The sequence below is a fragment of the Triturus cristatus genome, chromosome 2_1, assembly GCF_964204655.1.
Source record: "Triturus cristatus chromosome 2_1, aTriCri1.1, whole genome shotgun sequence".
Classification (NCBI taxonomy): domain Eukaryota; kingdom Metazoa; phylum Chordata; class Amphibia; order Caudata; family Salamandridae; genus Triturus; species Triturus cristatus.
In genome coordinates this window covers 276,270,689-276,289,628 of record NC_140581.1, presented here as the reverse complement: position 1 = coordinate 276,289,628, position 18,940 = coordinate 276,270,689, and the positions used below count along the sequence as shown (strand labels likewise).

Sequence of the window (18,940 nt, the reverse complement as noted above, 5' to 3'; positions counted from 1 at the left end):
CCAGCTTTTATTAAAGGGCAGTTACCACTGGACTCTTTAGTAGTTTCTAATGCCCTTAAACAGGCCAATTTACAAACTTCAGGGGACACCTCCTCCAGAAGAAGAGTCCAACCTGATAGATGCCTCCTGTAAAAGGGTAGCCGGCCAAACAGCAGATTACTGGCATATTGCCAACACACAGGCCCTTCTAGCCAGGAATGATCGGGCACACTGGGACGAGATGGAACAATTGCTCCAATTTCTACCATATGAGCATAAGGCTAAAGCTCAAGACCTAGTCCAAAAGGGAAAGCTCATCTCAAATACATCAATTAGGTGTGCTTTAGACGCTACTGACACTGCAGCTAGAGCAATCAATACTAGCGTGCTATTAAGGAGGCATGAATGGTTAAGAATCTCTGGGTCCAAACTGAAGTCCATCAATCCATTTGAAATACACCATTCGATAAAGAACATCTCTTTGGACCTGTAGTAGATACGTCCTTAGAAAGATGAAAAAGGATTCGGAAGTAGCCAAATCTATGGGAGCCCTACAGTCTTGTTCTAACCGGGGCTCCTTTCGTCGCTCCTTCTATCGTGGGGGTTCCAAAATCATATCTTCAGACACTACTGCTGCACCCTACAAAGGCAACAATCAGTCCTTCTCTTCCAGAGGCTTCTTTAGAGGAGGGTACAGAGGTAACAATGGCAAGGGTACAAGTAGAGGTTCTACACCACGTACCTCCCCCGCATTTTCACATGGTAACATTTCAACAAGTGCTCCCACTGTTACAACAGGGCGATTTTATGTCCACTCTAGACTTAAAAGACGCATGTTTCCACATTACACCAGTATTGGAACTTTCATAGATTCACATGCTTGAATCATTCTCCGTTGTCGAGATGGGAGTCCCCGATATATAAAAATAGCAATACAAAGCTATTACAAGCTAGAAACCAGGCTTTGGCCCATTCCAGTTTTGTAACATATCCACCTCTTTGTGTAAAAGAGACCAAATAAAATCAACAACCAATCAGATCAGCCTCACCCTCTGGAACTCTCCTGAGAGAACCTCAGACCCTCAGATTTTCTACCGCACGTTGTGCTAGGGAGTCTCCACTGAGCTCTACTCAGTTTGTCCTTATTTTACTACTTTTGAGAGAATTCTTCAGCTACATTTTTCACTAATTACTCTACAAATTTGGTCTGTTCCCTTTTTCATCATGGCAGACAAGGAGAAAAAAGACATTTTTAGAGCTTGTGCCACCTGCTCATAAAAGAGACTTTATGTGGATGACCCACATAAAGATTGCATATATTGCCTGTATCCAGACTACAAGGCCACGGACTGCAAGGTATGTCGTACCTTTTCTACTAAAACCTTGAGGGGCCGTTTCCTTACCTGGCTCCAGAAGCTAAAATCCAGAAGGGATCCAGTCTCTAATGATGACAGTGATGTGGCCTCAATTACTGTGTCTTCTAGAAGGTTTGAGAAAAGGAGAAGATCTGACCCTGCTTCTTCTGAGGAGCACCCTCAAAAAGCCTCTAAAAAGACCTCCCATGAGTCTGACAGGCTCAGTCCAACTGAATCTCCTCATCGTGGTGTAAAGGAGAGGAAGGGACTTACAACAGGAGAAAGTGGTGTGAGGAAGTCGAGTTCTGTTCCTCCTCCTTCCCCTCCTGAGGGAAGAAAGGTGTTAAAAAAAAGCCCTCCTCTGTTCCTCTGGAGGAGCGACAGGAGAAAAAGTCACCATCATCGATGAAGCTGTCGACGACACCGTCGATTAAGAAACCGTAGTCGACGTGGCGTGACAAGGACCGGTCTCTTAAACTTTCATCAACTTCAATGACGGGATCGTTGCGGAGAGTTTTGGCGGTGTCGACGAAGGCAGTTCCAACTCCTTCAACGGCGGAGACAACGACGGCAGTGACGACGAAACTGTCGGCAACAGCAACTACGACGATAAAGACGACGGCGGCAACAAAGACGACAACGACGACAGCGTCGCCGATGACGGCAGTGTCGACGACGATGACACCATCAAAGGTAACGTCGATGGTATCCACGGCAGCGCTGTCGATGACAATATCTACATTGTCGACGACACCGTCGACGACATCATCGATGGAAGTAAAAACTTCTACAGGAAGAGAGAGAAAGTGCCAGGTGACTCCTGAAGTCACTTTTCCAAGCAAAGTTACTCCTCTACTACCCTCTCACCTCCTCGAGGATGATGACTGTCCTTTCGGATATGCCCATAGCCCTTCGGAACTGCACATTAAGTGCCAGGAGGAGGATTCTGAGGAGGGATATGAAGAGGAACAGGATTATGATCCTCCCCAGGACTTCCATAGAGGATATCAAGATGAGGTGGTCTGTATGCTGACCTTGTTGATATCGGACTTGCAGTTTATGTTATCAGACTATAAACTGAGGTTTCCAACACCAGCTGCTGCTCCGAAACTGGGCTCAGTCCCCATTGGACTAACATCGGTGCCTTCCACCCCCCGGGTGCCACCACCGCCGCTGCAGTAATAGACGATCCTCCACCGACTACTCCTATTATCCATCCGGATTCTTCGGATGATGAGCAAGGGTATACAGTTCCACCAGACCGGCACGGGGAGTGGAATGATTATATTATCCCTACTCCTTCTCCTTCACCGGTGGATTTTCCTCCGAGGGATATTGGTGGTTTCCACAACCTGCTGGAAAGGGTGGCCAAGAGGTTTGATCTACCTATGTCTTCGGGGCAGACAATTTCCTGTATGATTTTAAAGGAACCCTATAAAAAGACTGTAAGAACCATTCCTTTTGTAAATCACATTTAGGAAGAGGGTCTTAAAGTCATGAAGACCCTAGTTATGGTGGTCCAGTGCTTCCTTGTTTGGAGAAGAAATATAAAGCACCAGAGGATAGCCCAGCCTGCATAGTTAGTCAGCCGAAACCGGACTCAGTCATATCACAGGCAGCGCAGCGAAAATCTAAAATTCCGGCAGCTCCTCTGACTACACCTCCGGACAAGGAAGGCAGACAATGTGGGCAAGAGATGCTCCTCTATGTCAGGCCTCCTAGTCAAAGCAGCTAACGCTTTAGCGATTCTGGGCCGCTACGACCACCAGATGTGGTGTGATCTTTCACCTTACCTAAGGACAGTAAAATGGAAGCAAAAAAGATCCTCCTGGAAGGAGCGAGGGCCTCCTCTGAGGTTATCGATTGTGCAATGGATTTTGCCACAACCGCTTTTCATTCCTTGGCAGGAACAGCGGTCCTATGTTGCCAGGGTTGGCTTCGGGCTACCTCCTTTAGACCAGAGTCCAGAACACGATCTTAGACCTTCCATTCGATGGGGAAGCACTCTTCGGAAAACATGTGGATGACACTCTCCAAGACATAAAAAAGGATACAGACACGGCGAAGCTGCTGGGGACGCTTCAATATCACAAGGTTCCTATTCGAGGAGCGAGGGGTAGAGGGCTTCCTTCATATAGAGGAGGGTCCCAGCAATAGAGGTACTCCTTTTACTCACCTGCCTCACAGTCCTACCGTCCGCAGTATAATCAGCGACAAGGTCTGTCAGCGGCCTATTCAAAATCTGCCCCTAGAGGCAGGACGTCAGGGGAAGGATTCTTCTAGACGCCAATAGCGGCTTCCAGGCTCTGACTCCTGTTCCTACCTCTCATCAAACACCTGTAGGGGGCAGGGTTTCTCTATACTTCCAAAATTGGCAACAAATAACCTCAGATCGTTGATTGCTCAGCATTGTTCAATTTGGCCATAAGTTTGAGTTTGTTCATCCTCCTCCAAACTCCCCTCCTCGCGCCCACTTAACAAAACATCTTCGTCTCCTGTGCCTAGAAGTCCAACAGATGTTGCTAAAAGGGGCAATAGAACCAGTCCCTTTATCCCAAAGAGGAAAGGGATTCTACTCCCGGTTCTTTCTGGTTCGAGAGACTGTCGAAAAATGGCGCCCAATCTTGGATCTCAGGGAGCTCAATACCTATCTCATAAAGTAGTCTTTCTGAATGATCTCCTTACAGGACATTCTTCAACTTCTAAATTCAGGAGATTTCATGGCCACGTTGGACCTAGAGGACGCATATTTTCATGTCACCATTCATCCATTGCACAGGAAGTATCTATGCTTTACAGCAGTCAAGAGCAACTTTCAATTCAAGGTCTTCCCTTTTGGCCTCAGATCGGCCCCAAGAATGTTTACAAAAATTCTGGCTCTGATAGCGGCTTTCCTCAGATGACAAAAGCACCAGGTGTTCCCTTACCTGGACAATTGGTTGCTAAAAGCCCCCTCCAAAGACTCATTCAGGAATTCAGTGGCAGCCTGAACACAGTTGTTCAAGAGTCTGGGTCATACCCTTAACAGGGAGAAGTCAAAGTTGTCTCCGTCCAAGAACGTCATTTTTCTAGGAGCCATCCTGGACACATCCCTGAACAGGGCATTTCTGTCTCTCGAAAGGCAAACCAAACTGATCTCTATGGCCAGCCTACTCATAAAAAGGTCACTTTCAGTTCGCCTCTACAAGTCCCTTCTGGGATCCATTTCGTCCTGCATTCCTCTAATGTCCCACTGCAGGTCACAAATGCGTCCTCTCCAGGAGCAGCTGGACTTACAGTGGCATCAGGCTCTAGGATCTTTCGAGGCGTGATCACGGTCACTACACCAATGAGAGAAGCCGCTTCATGGTGGATTCGCAGGGAGAACATTTCCCAAGGTCTCTCCTTCTTGGTCACCCAGCTCCTCAGATAATCACAACAGATGCATCCCTGGAGGGTTGGGGAGCGGTCTTACAGGACCTCCAGATAAGTGGTCGATGGCAACAGCATTATCGTCTTCTGCACATCAATCTGCTGGAACTCAGAGCCATTCGCCTGGCCCTATAGGCATTTCTTCAGAGATTAAAGATTAATCGGTACTAATAAGAACAGACAATACCACGGCCATGCATTATGTCTACAAACAGGGCGGCACAAGATCCTGTCTACTGTCTGTGGAAGCTCAGGGTATCTGGGAATGAGCGATCCTTCATGGTGTCTCTCTGAAAGCGAAACATCTTCCAGGGAATCTCAACGAGACGGCAAATACACTAAGCAGCCTGAAGTCAGTCTGCCATGAGTGGGAGCTGGACCAGAGGACTCTGAACAACGTCTTTCGGATGTGGGGCAAACCGTCCATAGATCGGTTTGCGACACTGTAAAATAAATTAGAAATGCTAGTACTTCGCAAGCTGGCATCACCATCCAGGATCCTGGGGGAGTGCGTTTTCGATGGCATGGTCAGGCGCCTTTGTCTACGCTTTTCCCCCCATTCGTCTTCTTCCGAGACTTCTCAGGAAATTAAAGGCGGAACCCTGCAAAATGATTCTCATAGCGCCCTCCTGGCCTCGCCATTTCTGGTACACGGAGCTTCTTCTTCTGTCAGTACAGCATCCGATTCCTTTGGATCCTATTCTGTCAGTACGGACGATGTCCCGGGGCCAGATACTGCGATTGGATCCCAAATCCCTGCAATTATCAGCATGGCTCCTGAGCACAGAGAGTTTCTCAACCTAACGCTGTTGGCAGAATGAGAGAAATCCTTTCCCAAGCTCGTTCTCAGAGTACAAACAAGACATACCGCATGAAGTGGAAAAGATTTTGTCACTGGTGCCAAGAATCGTGAGGTCATCCATTCTCTTCTGCGGCCCATGAAATTCGGCCGTACATCCTGTCTTTGGCTAAAGTTGCTTCCATTAAGGTTCACCTCACGGCCATCTCTCGTTACAGGAGGACTACTTCGGGCCCTTCTCTTTGGTCAGCAAGGATAATTAAACAATTTATGAAGGAGATTTTTTGAGTCTTCCCTCCAATTACGCCTCCTCCACCACTGTGGCACCTTAACGTGGTCTTGGCTCAGCTCATGAAACATCCCTTCGAGCCGATCCATAGGGCGGACTTGAAATTCCTGTCATGGAAGGTGGTGCTTCTACTGGCTCTTACATCGGCTCGAAGGGTTAGCGAATTGCAAGCACTCACTATCCAGGAGCCTTTTCTGCAGTTCAAAATTACACGGTAGTGCTCCGCACTAACCTGAAGTTCATCCCCAAGGTGCCTTCGGATTTTCACTTAAACGAACCGGTGGTTCTTAAGACTTTTTCCCCTAGACCTACAACTCTGTCGGAGAGGTCACTTCATTCATTAGACATTCAGCGTTGCTTAAAATTCTATCTTCAAAAGTCTAAACATTTTAGGAAGTCACCTTAACTCTTTGTGGCTTACAGTGCTCCTCGTAAGGGTTTTCCCCTTTCTAAACAAGGAATTGCACGTTGGATTGCCAGCTCTATCCAGTATTGTCATCAATTAGCAGGAAAACCCATTCAGGATAAAGTCCATGCTCACTCCACGAGGGCAGTCTCTTCCTCTACAGCCCTCTATAAGGGGGTATCCATCCGGGACATCTGCAGAGCAGCGACCTGGAAGAGTATCCATACCTTTACCAGACATTACTGCTTGGATTCTTCAACGCAGAGTGACACTGCAGTAGGACAAGCAGTCCTGAGGAACCTATTTCAGCAGCCGTGAGCTTTCCCTCTCATCCCTCCTTCCTTTCTCTTTCCTAAGATTTTCGCACATTATTTGATGAATGTATCGTTTCTCATTATATTCTGTGGGCTTGTAAGCTTTGAGGATACCTCTTGTTGTTTCTCTGCTTCTTTACATTTTCTGTTGAGTTACGCTTAATGTAGGCTTGACATTTTATGAAATCTGAATTGAGAAAATGTTTCATTTCTCTATTTTTCTGTAAATGATTTATGGTTGTTAAGGATAATAATGACAACAAATTTGCTCATTACTGCTAGCTACTCTGATTCATGCATGTGAATCTATGAAAGTTCCAATACTGAGTAAGAAAACAAGTTACTTACCTGTAACTTTAGTTCTCCAGTATTGAAAACTTTCATAGATTGACATGCTACCTCCCCTCCTCCCATGGGAAAGCTCGACCATCTGCATCTTCTTGGTATCCTATGGCACTACGGCTACGAAAATCTGAGGTTCTCTCAGTAGAGTTGCAGAGGGTGGGGCTGCTCTGATTGGTTGTTGATTTATTTTGTCTCTTTTACAAAAAGAGGTGGATGTGTTACAAAACCGGAATGGGCCTAGGCCTGGTTTCTAGTTTGTAATAGCTTTGCATTGCTATTTTTATATACCGGGGACTCCCATCTCGATGACGGGGAATGATTCAAGCATATGAATCTATGAAAGTTTCCAATACTGGAGAACTAAAGTTACAGGTAAGTAACTTGTTTTTTTCCAATGCTCACCGCAAATCCCTCAGATTTATGAGAGCGGGGCATCATTCCCAATTCAAAGTACTTCCGTTTGGAGTCACCACCACTCCTAGAGTATTTATCAAACGTCTGCAACACATTCAAGTCTTCCCATACCTGGACGACTGGCTCATCAAATCCAGAAATTACCAAATGTGTTTCCAAAATACTTAAACTACGATTCACTTGCTTCACCAACTAGGGTTTACAGTAAATGCATTAAAGCCTCATCTACAACCTTACAACCCACAAATTAATTTGGGAGTCACAATAAACGCTCACACAGCTTTAGCATCACCCAATGCAGCCAGGATTCACAATATTCAATCCATTCTCACTCAATTTCAACCCAAGCAGTCATTACCAGCAAAAGTATTCATGCAACTGCTAGGAATTATGCTGTCTTGTATTTTAATTGTTACTCGTGCAAGACTTCACATGCATCCCCTCCAAGAATGCTTAGCGAGCCAGTGGAACCAATCGCATGGTCAGTTAAATGATCTAGTGTTGGTAGATGGCCGCACCCATCGCTCTCTGCAGGGGTGGAACTCACAAAATGTATCCTAAGGGCAGCTCTTTCTCGACCCTGTTCCACAGACAGTACTTACAGCAGACGCATCGCTCACTGGTTAGTACGCTCACCTACAAACTCACACAGTCCAAGGATTGTGGACTCTAAAATACAAGAGCCTCCCTAGCAATCACCTGGAGCTACTAGCAGTGTTTCTAGCGCTCAAAGCCTTTCAACCTCACCTGACAGGCAAAATTGTCCTAGTCCGCACAGACAACGACAGCTATGAATTATATACAAAAACAGGAGAGGGGGCACTCTCTCCAACTGTCACGCCTAGCACAAGCCATTTGGAAATGGGCCATACATCAAAAAATGTATCTCATAGCAGAACATCTCCCAGGAGTAAACAATCAGATTGCAGACAGAGGCAGGAAATCCACGAGTGGGAACTTCATCCCCCAGGTGCTTTTTCCCTATTTTCAGGAATGGAGATTTCCTCACATGGACCTGTTCTCCACTGATCAAAACGCAAAATACCAAAGCTTTGCCTCCTGGTTCCGACACCAGCTCTCCAAACGAAGCGCACTCTGGACGAAGTGGTCAGGGATATTTGCTTATGCTTTTCTCTCTCTCCCACTCTGGTAGTTCGGAAGCTCAGACAAACGACCCTCAAACTGATTCTTATAGATCCCACATGGGCACGCCAACCTTGGTTCACCACCCTGTTAGAACTCTCTGTAGGTCCACATCAAAAGCTGCATCTCAACTCCAGTGTCCTCACTCCATGGAGAAATCAGGTATCCAGAACCCAGCGATTTGGCTCCTGAGGTCATATAATTTGGTTAATTACAATTACCACCAGACTGTATGAACATCCTAAAACAAGCTAGAAGGCCTACTACTAGGGCATGTTACGCACCAAAGTGGAAAATATTTGTTATATACTGTAACAATACCAGTATCAATCCACTTAATGCTTCAATGCAAAACATCCTCTGTTATCTTTTACACTTAAAACAATCTGGATTGGCCTCCACATCCATTTGATTGCATCTAGCAGCAGTAGCTGCATACTTACAAAACAGACAACACTTATCTTTATTTAAGGTATCAGTGATTAAAGCTTTTATGGAAGGACTAAAAAGAGTAATACCACCAAGAGCTCCACATGCACCAGTATGGAACTTTAACATAGTCCTTACCATACTAATGGGTCCTCCTTTTGAACCAATGCACAGGTGTGAACTACATTTTCATGGAAAGTTGTTATCTTATCGCAATCACTTCCGTAAGGAGAGTTGGTCAACTCCAAACTTTAACTATACAAGAGCCTTTCTTTCAACTTCACAAAGACCAAGTGGTTCTTTGAACCAATCCTACATTTCTTCCTAAAGTAGCTTCCGCTTTTCACATCAATCAATCAGTTGAGTAACCCGTGTTCTTTCCTCAACCTAATTCTGTAGCGGAACGAGCTCTACACACACTCGATGTTAGAAGATGTCAGGCTCCTCCTTCCAGAATCCTTGGGACTGTGCTGATGCTCAAGGGGTCCACCTCTCGACTGCCCCAAGTCCGGAACATAAACACACATGGACTAGTGGGATAGTCAAGCGGGGGAAGGAAAGGGTAGGAACAGCTTGGAGGGAAACCTGAGGATGACACAACAACACCACGTAAGTCTTTTGGATGAGTACACGGGTAACACAGCTTAGAGAAGCGTTGACACATGCATAACATTAGAGCCTGTAACACACTACCTTCAAACGAAGAAGGTGAGGGAATGATGCCAGAAGAGAGAAGAGGGTGGTTGCAAGTTCCCAACACGTAACTAAAGGAATAGAGAACAAATATCAGAAACAATTCCTATACCAACATAGCTTTAGTACCCTGGGAATATGAGAGCAGCTTTACCCCCACACCTACCTAAGGTCACCTGTGGAGTAGCTTGGTATGCAAGGGAGAGTCCGTCTGCACACCCTCTCTGAGCCCTCTCGCCTAGAAAATAAGAAGATAAAGAACAACCAAAATATGAAGAAGTAAAAAAGGGGCCGTGACACAACCACTGTCTTGTACTTGCCCACTACTAAAGGTGCTCAGGTTTGTTAGGTTTCACAATACCATGAGCCAATCCCGTTATAAACAGTTCTCTGGATCAATGTCTAGACCTCTATTCGATCCACCACTCAGTCGATTTAAGGCTCCTATGTATGACTCTGTTCACAGAAGACGGTAACTGTTTGGCATTAGAAAAGATGCCAACTTTCATTCACAATGATTGTTACTGAATATGCTGCGTCTGCCTCACAAACAGACTGCGAGATACCCAGGTAGATCCAAGAAGAGGGTTCCAAAGTGCAGCGCCAGTGAGGAGATGGAGCTGCTCAGAGAAGAGCAGTTTTAGGTACTCACGTTAGGCTGCAAGGTTCGGTCTGATAGTATCCTTCTATCCTCCCCTCAGGAGACCTCAGCAGTGGCCGGTCTCTCCAACAGGCAGATATTGGGCGGTAATTCCCTGGTGTAAAGCCTAAATGCTCCTCTGCAAGAGAGCGCCCGACGGCAGCTTTCGGCCAACTGAGGAGGGAGAAAGAACGCTATCGGGGTAAATACCTCACCAGCTTCTACGAACACAAGACAGACGGTCTGGATCAGTGCGGGGTGCACTTCTACCGCCTGTGGTCAATAGGATCCTCGGAAACGCTGCTGTGAAATCCGCCAGAATAATCGGCAGCGTTTAGAGTCTCAGCTGCCCTCTTATCGGAATATCCGACATCGCGCCCTGGCCACGTGGGGTGTGACTCGCGCGTTGCTCGCCGGGAATTGTAGTTTATTGAGGGTTCCGCACTTCCCGGTTCACGAGCTAAGAGCAGTCAGTGCGCAACCGGTGGCAAGACCCTGACAGAAGAGCTCTACTATATTATATAGAAAGAATAAAGGATTTTCGTAAGACAAAACAGCTCTTTGTTGCTTTTCCACCACCACACAAGGGCAATCCCATTTCAAAATCAGGCATTGTAAGATGGATCGTGAAATGTATTAAACTTGTTATTTAAAAGCGAAAAGAAAATTGCCAGTACCCTCTTGAGCGCATTCCACCTGCAAAATAGGGGCTCCTTTGGCCTTCTTAAGGAATATTCCCCTAGCTGACATCTGTAAGGCAGCAACATGGTCTACACCACACACATTCACCAAACACTATTGTGTAGAGGTGTTAGCTAGAAAACAAGCTAATGTAGGCCAGGCAGTACTTCAAACCCTTTTTCAAACAGCTGCATCAGCTACAGGTTAGCTACCGCTTTGGAAGTTACTGCTGTATAGTCTATGAAAAGCATGTGATCTACAACTCACATGCCTCAAACGGATAATGTTAATTACCCAGTAAGCATCTGTTATTGAACAAGAACAATGAGAGGCAACACATTAAAAGTAACAAATTGTAAATACAAATACAACAAAGCTCGTTCCGCAGATGTGTTGAGTTTTAGTAGTAAGCCTTTTATTTTCCAGAAAGTTCTTAGCACATAGACAGCCAACACGTTTCACCCTTCACAAGGGCTTCTTCAGGGCAAAGGTAAATCAACCTGATACGTGTCGCAGGTGTGAGAAGTTGGCCTGATATATGATGTCACTAGTTCTAGTGTACACCTTGTATCAGTCCAAACAACCCTTATGGTGATTGGTTGTAAAGTCAACCTTATAGACCAGCTATCCTAGTGGTAGCATGGACAAGAGCAGTCTTAGGCTAAACTCTGTATGGCATGTGAAGTCAGCTGTTATACCATTTGCAACCCCTTGAATACCAAATGAAAGGACACCACAACAGATATATTCTAAAAATAGAATGTATTTATTCTAGTCAAAATACCCTCAGCACTCTTTATGAGATTCGAGGTAAGTACAACACAGTCTTATTTAAGCATACATAAGTCACACACGTAAGTAATACAGTTAGGCCCTAGGGGCCACGTAAACCATATACTAAGTAAGTGGTATAAGGACCACTGTCACGAACACAGGTTAGGCCTAGGCCTAGGGAATCGCTGGGGCTACACTATCCTATCAGTTGCTAGGCAGTGGGAGGCCCACGGGATTCAGGTGCAGAGTGGAAACACTCATGCGTAATGCGTTAAAGTCGATAGAAATAGTAGTATTTAGAAATTAAGAGTTTTAGGACACTTCGGAAGGAACTAGGAGTTAGAGACTTGGAAACTAGACACTTGGATAGTCAATACCCTTGTGAGCACCGGAGTACTCAAGTTACCTAGCACACGGGCTGCGGGTGCATAGGTGTGAACTTGCGTCGGATTTCGTCGTCGACTCCTATGGATGCCTGAAGAAAGTTGCTGACAGGCAGTCAGTGGAGAGTGTCCGGTGGATTCCAAGGATGGAATCAGGAAGGAGGATACCTGCAAGCAGAGGGGACAGAGTCTAGGTCACCAGCCAGGAGCCAGAAAGGAACCAGGAAGGAACCAGGCGATGCAGGTGAAGAGGTGAAGCTTGTCGCAGCAGCCACGGGTACCAGGAGGCGTCGAGGACGACCAGAACCAGAAGTCGAGCTGTCCCACGAGGGCTCTTGCTGTCGGCGGCGTCGATGTCGAGCTGGGACACAACAAGCCTTGGCAAGCGCAACCCACGCAGAATGAAGGATTCGCTTCTGTTGCAGACCAGGAAGGTCTGAGGTGCTTCTCTTTTGCAGGGAAGCAAGGGCCGGTAGGAGGAGCCAAACCAGCGGTGGAAAGTTCAAGGTTCGTCGTCACAAAGGCTACTAGCCAACGGGCAAGCAACCGGACAGACGCGTCGAGCAGGAAAATGCAGAAGGGCCCCACGCAGAACTCGTGGAGTGTGGAGGGCTGATCTTCGGTGCAGATGGTGCTCAGGGTTGGGGCTTCTCAATCCCCAGAGCACAACTTCGAGGATGCCTCAGAAGCTGCGCTGGAAGCAAGTCGCCAATTTTCCCAGGTAGCCGGTCCCACGTCTCTTGTCGCCTCCACGGATCTCAGCTTTGATGTGGATCAGGGTCAGAGAAGTATGGAAGTCAAGGCGCTGGTCGAGCTCTGCAGTCGGTTCCTCGTAGAACGTTGAGCAAAGCAAACGGCAGGTCGCTTGATGGTGCCTGTTTGCACAGGGTGGTCACTCCTTGGCCACAAGGGAGATTCTTCAGTCTTCTTCCGTAGTCAAATGTCGAAGGTCCAGAGTTTCTGTTCAAGTTCAGTTTATCAGGATAATCCAAAGTCCTAGGGACTCAGCTCCCACTCTTATACTAATCTGGGGGGCTGGGTTACCTGCTAGGTCCCTCCTATGGGTGGGACCAGGGAGGGGGGTGGTTACACCCCTTTCCCTTTGTCCAGTTTCGCGCCAGGACTGGGGCTGGAGTGCCCCAGCACCGGTTTGAACTGGACTATGCGTGGAACACCTTGTGTGCCCCAGGCAGTGTCTCGTTTCATTCATCCCTCCCTGCCCCAATACACTAAGGCCTGTCTAGGGTGGTGCTAGCACCTCCCAAGGCAGGAAACCTATTGTCCAAGCCTCCCACGCTGGAAGGTCTCCCAGCAGCAAGAGGTCAGACTCGTGTCTGTGGCAGCAACATCCATTTTGTGATGCTGGGGCTCTGGTTAACTTTAACCGGGTAGTAGGTCTTCAACATGTCTTCTCCCTCTAGAAGGGAGGAATACTATCCTCATCGCCAGAAATGGTTTGGGGGTAGTATTCCAAAGTGTTAGACACCTTACACGACATGTTTTGATAAAGCCAAACCATAGTTACCATAACCGCGAGGATTATAAGGCACTTTAAGAGTATATGGTAGGCGATATCATAGAACAGCTATAAGGACATGGTTCCGAAAGCTGCAGACAGGCTCAGCTCATGCTAGAGCACCATCTCACATGTTACCAAGCACTCTGCCTTCAGGATTGTTAAGGCCTGCCATAGGAGTGACTGATAGGTTATCCATGTGTCTATATATAAGGTAGGTATAGGAATACTACACCTAAGCAAGGGGTGATTACACGACCTTGCCCCAACTGAGTGATCAGCCAGTTGTGTCATAATGGACGGCCAGCCAGGGGTGGCATAATACATGCTGCAGCCCCTGGTAGGTCTAGGGTACACCTATGCCCTGGGTACCTAAGGTACACTGTACAGGGTCCAAAAAGGTGATCCTTACCAATTGAGTTATGCACCTAAAGTGCATAGTGAATTTAGAGAGAGAACAGCTGGGCTGTGGGTCTGATTAGCAGGCCCACAGCCACATCTAAGTCGAAAACCGTTGAAGCAAAAGCAAAAAGTGGGGGTGAACATAGAAAGCAGAACCTACTCTCCTACACAACCCCCCCCCCCCAAACTTAGGGACATTAAACTAACCTTGACCAGTTGAGTCTTCATGTTCTAAGTGGAAATATCTGGAGAGTCCATCTGCATTGGCATGGTCAGTCCCAGGTCTATGTTCCACTGTGAAGTCCATCCCCTGTAGGTAAATGGACCACCTAAGAAGTTTGGGATTTTCACCCTTCATCTGATTTAGCCACAAGAGGGGCTTATGGTCTGTCTGAATCTTGAAGTGAGTGCCAAACAGGTATGGCCTCAGCTTCTTCAGGGCCCAAACCACAGCAAAGGCCTCCCTCTCAATAGCTGACCAACGTTTCTCTCTAGGGGTCAGCCTTCTACTAATAAAAGCAATGGGCTGGTCTTGACCATCTATATTCAGTTGTGAAAGAACAGCTTCCACACCCAACTCAGAAGCATCTGTCTGGACAATGAACTCTTTGGAGTAGTCTGGACTTTTCAGAATAGGTGCTGTGCACATGGCCTGCTTCAGGTCATCAAATGCTTTCTGACAGCTTACTGTCCACTGAACTTTCTTTGGCATCTTCTTAGAGGTCAAGTCATTAAGTGGTGTCACAATGGACCCATAGTTCTTAACAAACTTTCTGTAGTACCCAGTCAGGCCCAAGAAAGCTCTGACCTGAGTCTGGGTAATTGGAGGAGTCCAGTTCTTTATGGTCTGGATCTTGCTCTCCAGTTGTTGAACCTGACCCCCACCTACTAGGTGGCCCAGGTACACAACCTTGCTCTGCCCTATCTGGCACTTAGTGGCCTTGATAGTGAGGCCTGCCTTTTGAAGGGCCTCTAAAACATTCCTCAGGTGGACCAGGTGATCCTCCCAGGTGGAGCTAAAGACAGCAATATCATCAAGATAAGCTGCACAGTAGTCATCCAGACCTGTAAGGACTTGATTCACCAACCTTTGGAAAGTGGCAGGTGCATTCTTCAAGCCAAAGGGCATTACCACAAATTGATAATGTCCTCCTGGAGTTGAGAAAGCAGTTTTGGCCTTTGCATTCTCAGCTAGTCTGATTTGCCAGTAGCCTGCTGTCAGGTCAAATGTACTCAAAAACTTGGCAGCCGCCAATCTGTCAATGAGCTCATCTGCCCTAGGTATTGGGTGGGCATCTGTCCTAGTGACAGCATTGAGACCTCTGTAATCCACGCAAAACCTCATCTCTCTCTTACCATCTTGGGTGTGAGGTTTTGGCACAAGGACTACAGGACTAGCCCAAGGGCTCTCTGAAGGTTCAATGACTCCCAGCTCCAACATCTTTTGTACCTCAATCTTTATGCAGTCCCTGACATGGTCAGGTTGCCTGTAGATTTTACTCTTCACAGGCAGACTGTCACCAGTGTCCACCTCATGGGTGCACCAGTTTGTCTGACTTGGGGTCAGAGAGAACATATGTCTATAGGCCTGCAGAACTTGTCTGCAGTCCTGTTGCTGATGATCAGTGAGGCTGTCGGAAAAGACCACACCATCAACTGAACCATCATCAGGGTTCTGAGTCAGCAGGTCTGGGAGAGGGTCACTCTCTTCCTCCTGCCCCTCATCTGTAGCCATGAGTAAGCCCATGTCTGCCCTGTCAACATATGCCTTTAACCTGTTGACATGAAGCACCCTGTGGGGGCTTCTGGGAGTCCCAAGGTCCACCAAGTAGGTGACTTCTCCCTTTTGTTCAACAATAGTGTGGGGTCCAGACCTTTTGTCCTGGAGTGCTGCTGGGGCCACTGGCTCCAACACCCACACTTTCTGTCCTGGCTGGTACACAGTCAGCACAGCCTTTTGATCATGCCAAGCTTTTTGGAGTTCTTGGCTTGCCTCAAGGTTTTTAGAAGCCTTCTTCATATACTCTGCCATCCTGGAGCGGAGGCCAAGTACATAATCCACTATGTCCAGTATGGGTTGTCTGAGAGGTCTCTTCCATCCTTCCCTTACTAAACACAGGGGTCCTCTTACAGGATGCCCAAACAAAAGCTCAAAAGGGCTGTAGCCAACCCCCTTTTGTGGGACCTCTCTGTAAGCAAACAGAAGGCAGGGTAAAAGGATGTCCCATCTTTGCCTAAGATTGTCTGGTAAACCTTTTATCATCCCTTTTAGGGTCTTGTTGAATCCCTCCACAAGCCCATTGCACTGTGGGTGATAGGGTGTAGTGAATTTGTAGTTCACACCACACTCCTTCCACATTGCAGTCAAATATCCTGACATGAAGTTGGCACCTCTGTCAGAAATAACCTCCTTTGGAAAGCCCACTCTGGAGAATACTCCAAGTAGGGCCCTTGCCACAACAGGAGCTGTTGTGGTCCTTAGGGGTATAGCTTCTGGATACCTGGTGGCATGGTCCACTATCACCAGTATGAATCTGTGCCCAGATGCTGTTTGGGCGTCCATTGGTCCTACAATGTCTATCCCCACTCTCTCAAAGGGAACCCCCACCACAGGTAGTGGTATGAGGGGGGCCTTTGTGGTGCCACCTGATTTGCCACTGGCTTGGCAGGTGACACAGGAGCGACAAAACTCCTTGGCATCTTCTGACATGTTAGGCCAGTGAAAGTGAGGGACAAGTCTGTCCCAGGTCTTATTCTGGCGTAAGTGTCCTGCAAAAGGAATATCATGGGCCAAGGTAAGAAGGAAGCCTCTGAAACTCAATGGTATGACAAACCTCCTAGATGCACCAGGCTTGGGGTCTCTAGCCTCTGAATACAGTAGCCCTTCATCCCAATACACTCTATGGGTACCTTGAGCATTCCCTGCAGCCTCAGCAGCAGCCTGCTGTCTGAGGGGTTCAAGAGAAGGGCAGTCTAATTGTGCCTGCCTCAGATCTGCCCTTGAAGGTCCCCCTGTCCCAAGAAACTCAACCTGATCAGGTTCCAGTTCTTCTAGGATAGTTCCTTCAGGGCTCTCAGAATCATCCTCCTGTGAGGGCTGACTCTCTACCTGAGGCGCGGGGGAAGGCACAGCCTTAACTCTACTGCTCTTTCTCTTGGGTTGTGTCTGGTCCATTGTCCCAGGATCCAGCACTTGTTCATTGTTGCACTTTTTGGCCTGTGACCTGGTCACAGCCAGGACATGTGCATCTATTCCCAGCATTTCTGTATGGGTCCTATACTCCACTTCAGCCCACACTGATGTTTCAAGGTCATTTCCCAACAGACATTCTACAGGGAGATCTGAACTCACCGCAACTTTCTTGAGGCCAGTTACCCCTCTCAGGAGAAGTTAACAATTGCCACACTATGGGAGGTAGTGGCATTGCTAGCGTTGGTCACTAGGTGGTTCTCACCTAGCATGATCTGTCCAGGGTCCACAAAGGCAGGTGTCACCATTGTGACACTAGCACCTGTGTCCCTGTAGGCCTGAGCCGTTCTTTGGTTGATCAAAGGAGTCTGTCTGTACTTGCCCAGGTTACTGGGACCCACAGTAGAGGACAAGGCTATGTCCCCATCACAGATCAGAACAGCCTGAGTGGGTATTCTGACTAGGCCAGAATCCACTTCAGTTCCCAGGGTTAACCCTATTACACCCTTTTGCTGGGAACCACCACTTACAGCTGGACTAGGGGGTACAGTTGCCTTAGGGGCAATGGTGGTTGGGGGCTTGTCCTTTTTGGTGCACTCACTAAACCAATGTGAATTAGACTTACAATAGTTACACCAAGGTTTCTTTTGGCCATCTTTCTTTTTATCCTTTTTGGGACCACCCTCCCCCTGAGCCTTTTGGGGGCCTGGTGAAGACTTCTGGTCTTTTGATTTCTGCTCATTACCCTTCTGGTCTGCCTTTTTCTGATCACCGCCCTGGTTCTGGTTTTTCTGCTTAACTCTAGTTCTGACCCACCTATCTGCCTTCTTTCCCAATTCCTGGGGAGAAGTTAGGTCAGAGTCAATCAAGTGTTGATGCAGCAGCTGGTTTTGACAGTTGTAAAGTATTTGTTCTCTCATGATCAAATTATACAATCCTGTATAGTCCTTAACCTTACTACCCAATAACCAGCCTTCCAAAGCCTTAGTGGCACAATCTACAAAGTCAGTCCAGTCCTGAGTCTGTGTCTTCTGGGTATCCCTGAACAACAACCTGTATTGTTCAGTGGTTAGGCCAAACCCATCAATCAGAGCACTCTTCAGGACAGTGTAATTGTCAGCATCCTCATCCCGAACTGTGAGGAGCTTGTCTCTACCTTTCTCAGAGAAGGAGAGTCACAAGATAGCTGCCCACTGACTTTGGGGTACCTGCTGTACTTTGCAAGCTCTCTCCAAAGCAGTTATCCATTTGTGGATGTCATCCCCACCCTTGTATGGAGGGACAATCTTGCTCAGGTTTCTATTATCATAGGCCCTGTCTCTATCCTTGGGAATATTGCTGCCACCAGTGGGTCCTAGCCCACTTAACTTTTGCTCTCTGGCCAGAGCAAGTCTCTCTTTGGCAAGGGCAAGTTCTTCCCTTTCAATCCTCAGATTGACTTCCCTCATTCTGGCCTGATGCTCTTTTCTCTGTGGAGAAGTCATTCCCCTGTGAGAAGAGGCATTGGAGCTATTAGAGACATGGGGTGGATAGATTCCCTTTAAGGGGATCTTCCTCTCCTGATTCTCTGGTTAAGTCCACTTGAGTGTCTGAATGGGGGGACCCCAGTCAGACTCCCATGTAGGCTTAAGTTAGCCTGGCTAAGTCTCCTAACTTGGACCTGGCTGTCTACCTCATCTTCTGAAGTCCCTTCTGACTCATCTGTAGAGGGTAGACCCTCACCTGTACCTAGGGTACTATCCTGGGAGGCTCTCTGAGCATCATACTCTTCTAAGAT

At 47.3% G+C, this 18,940-nt stretch overlaps 1 protein-coding gene across 3 annotated transcripts in view; it reads left to right on the top strand.

Moving 5' to 3' along the window:
* The window catches only part of CPLANE1 (ciliogenesis and planar polarity effector complex subunit 1), a 2,680,747-nt gene that overhangs the window by 2,155,207 nt on the left and 506,600 nt on the right, over positions 1-18,940 (top strand). The gene's annotated exons all lie outside the window — the stretch shown is intronic.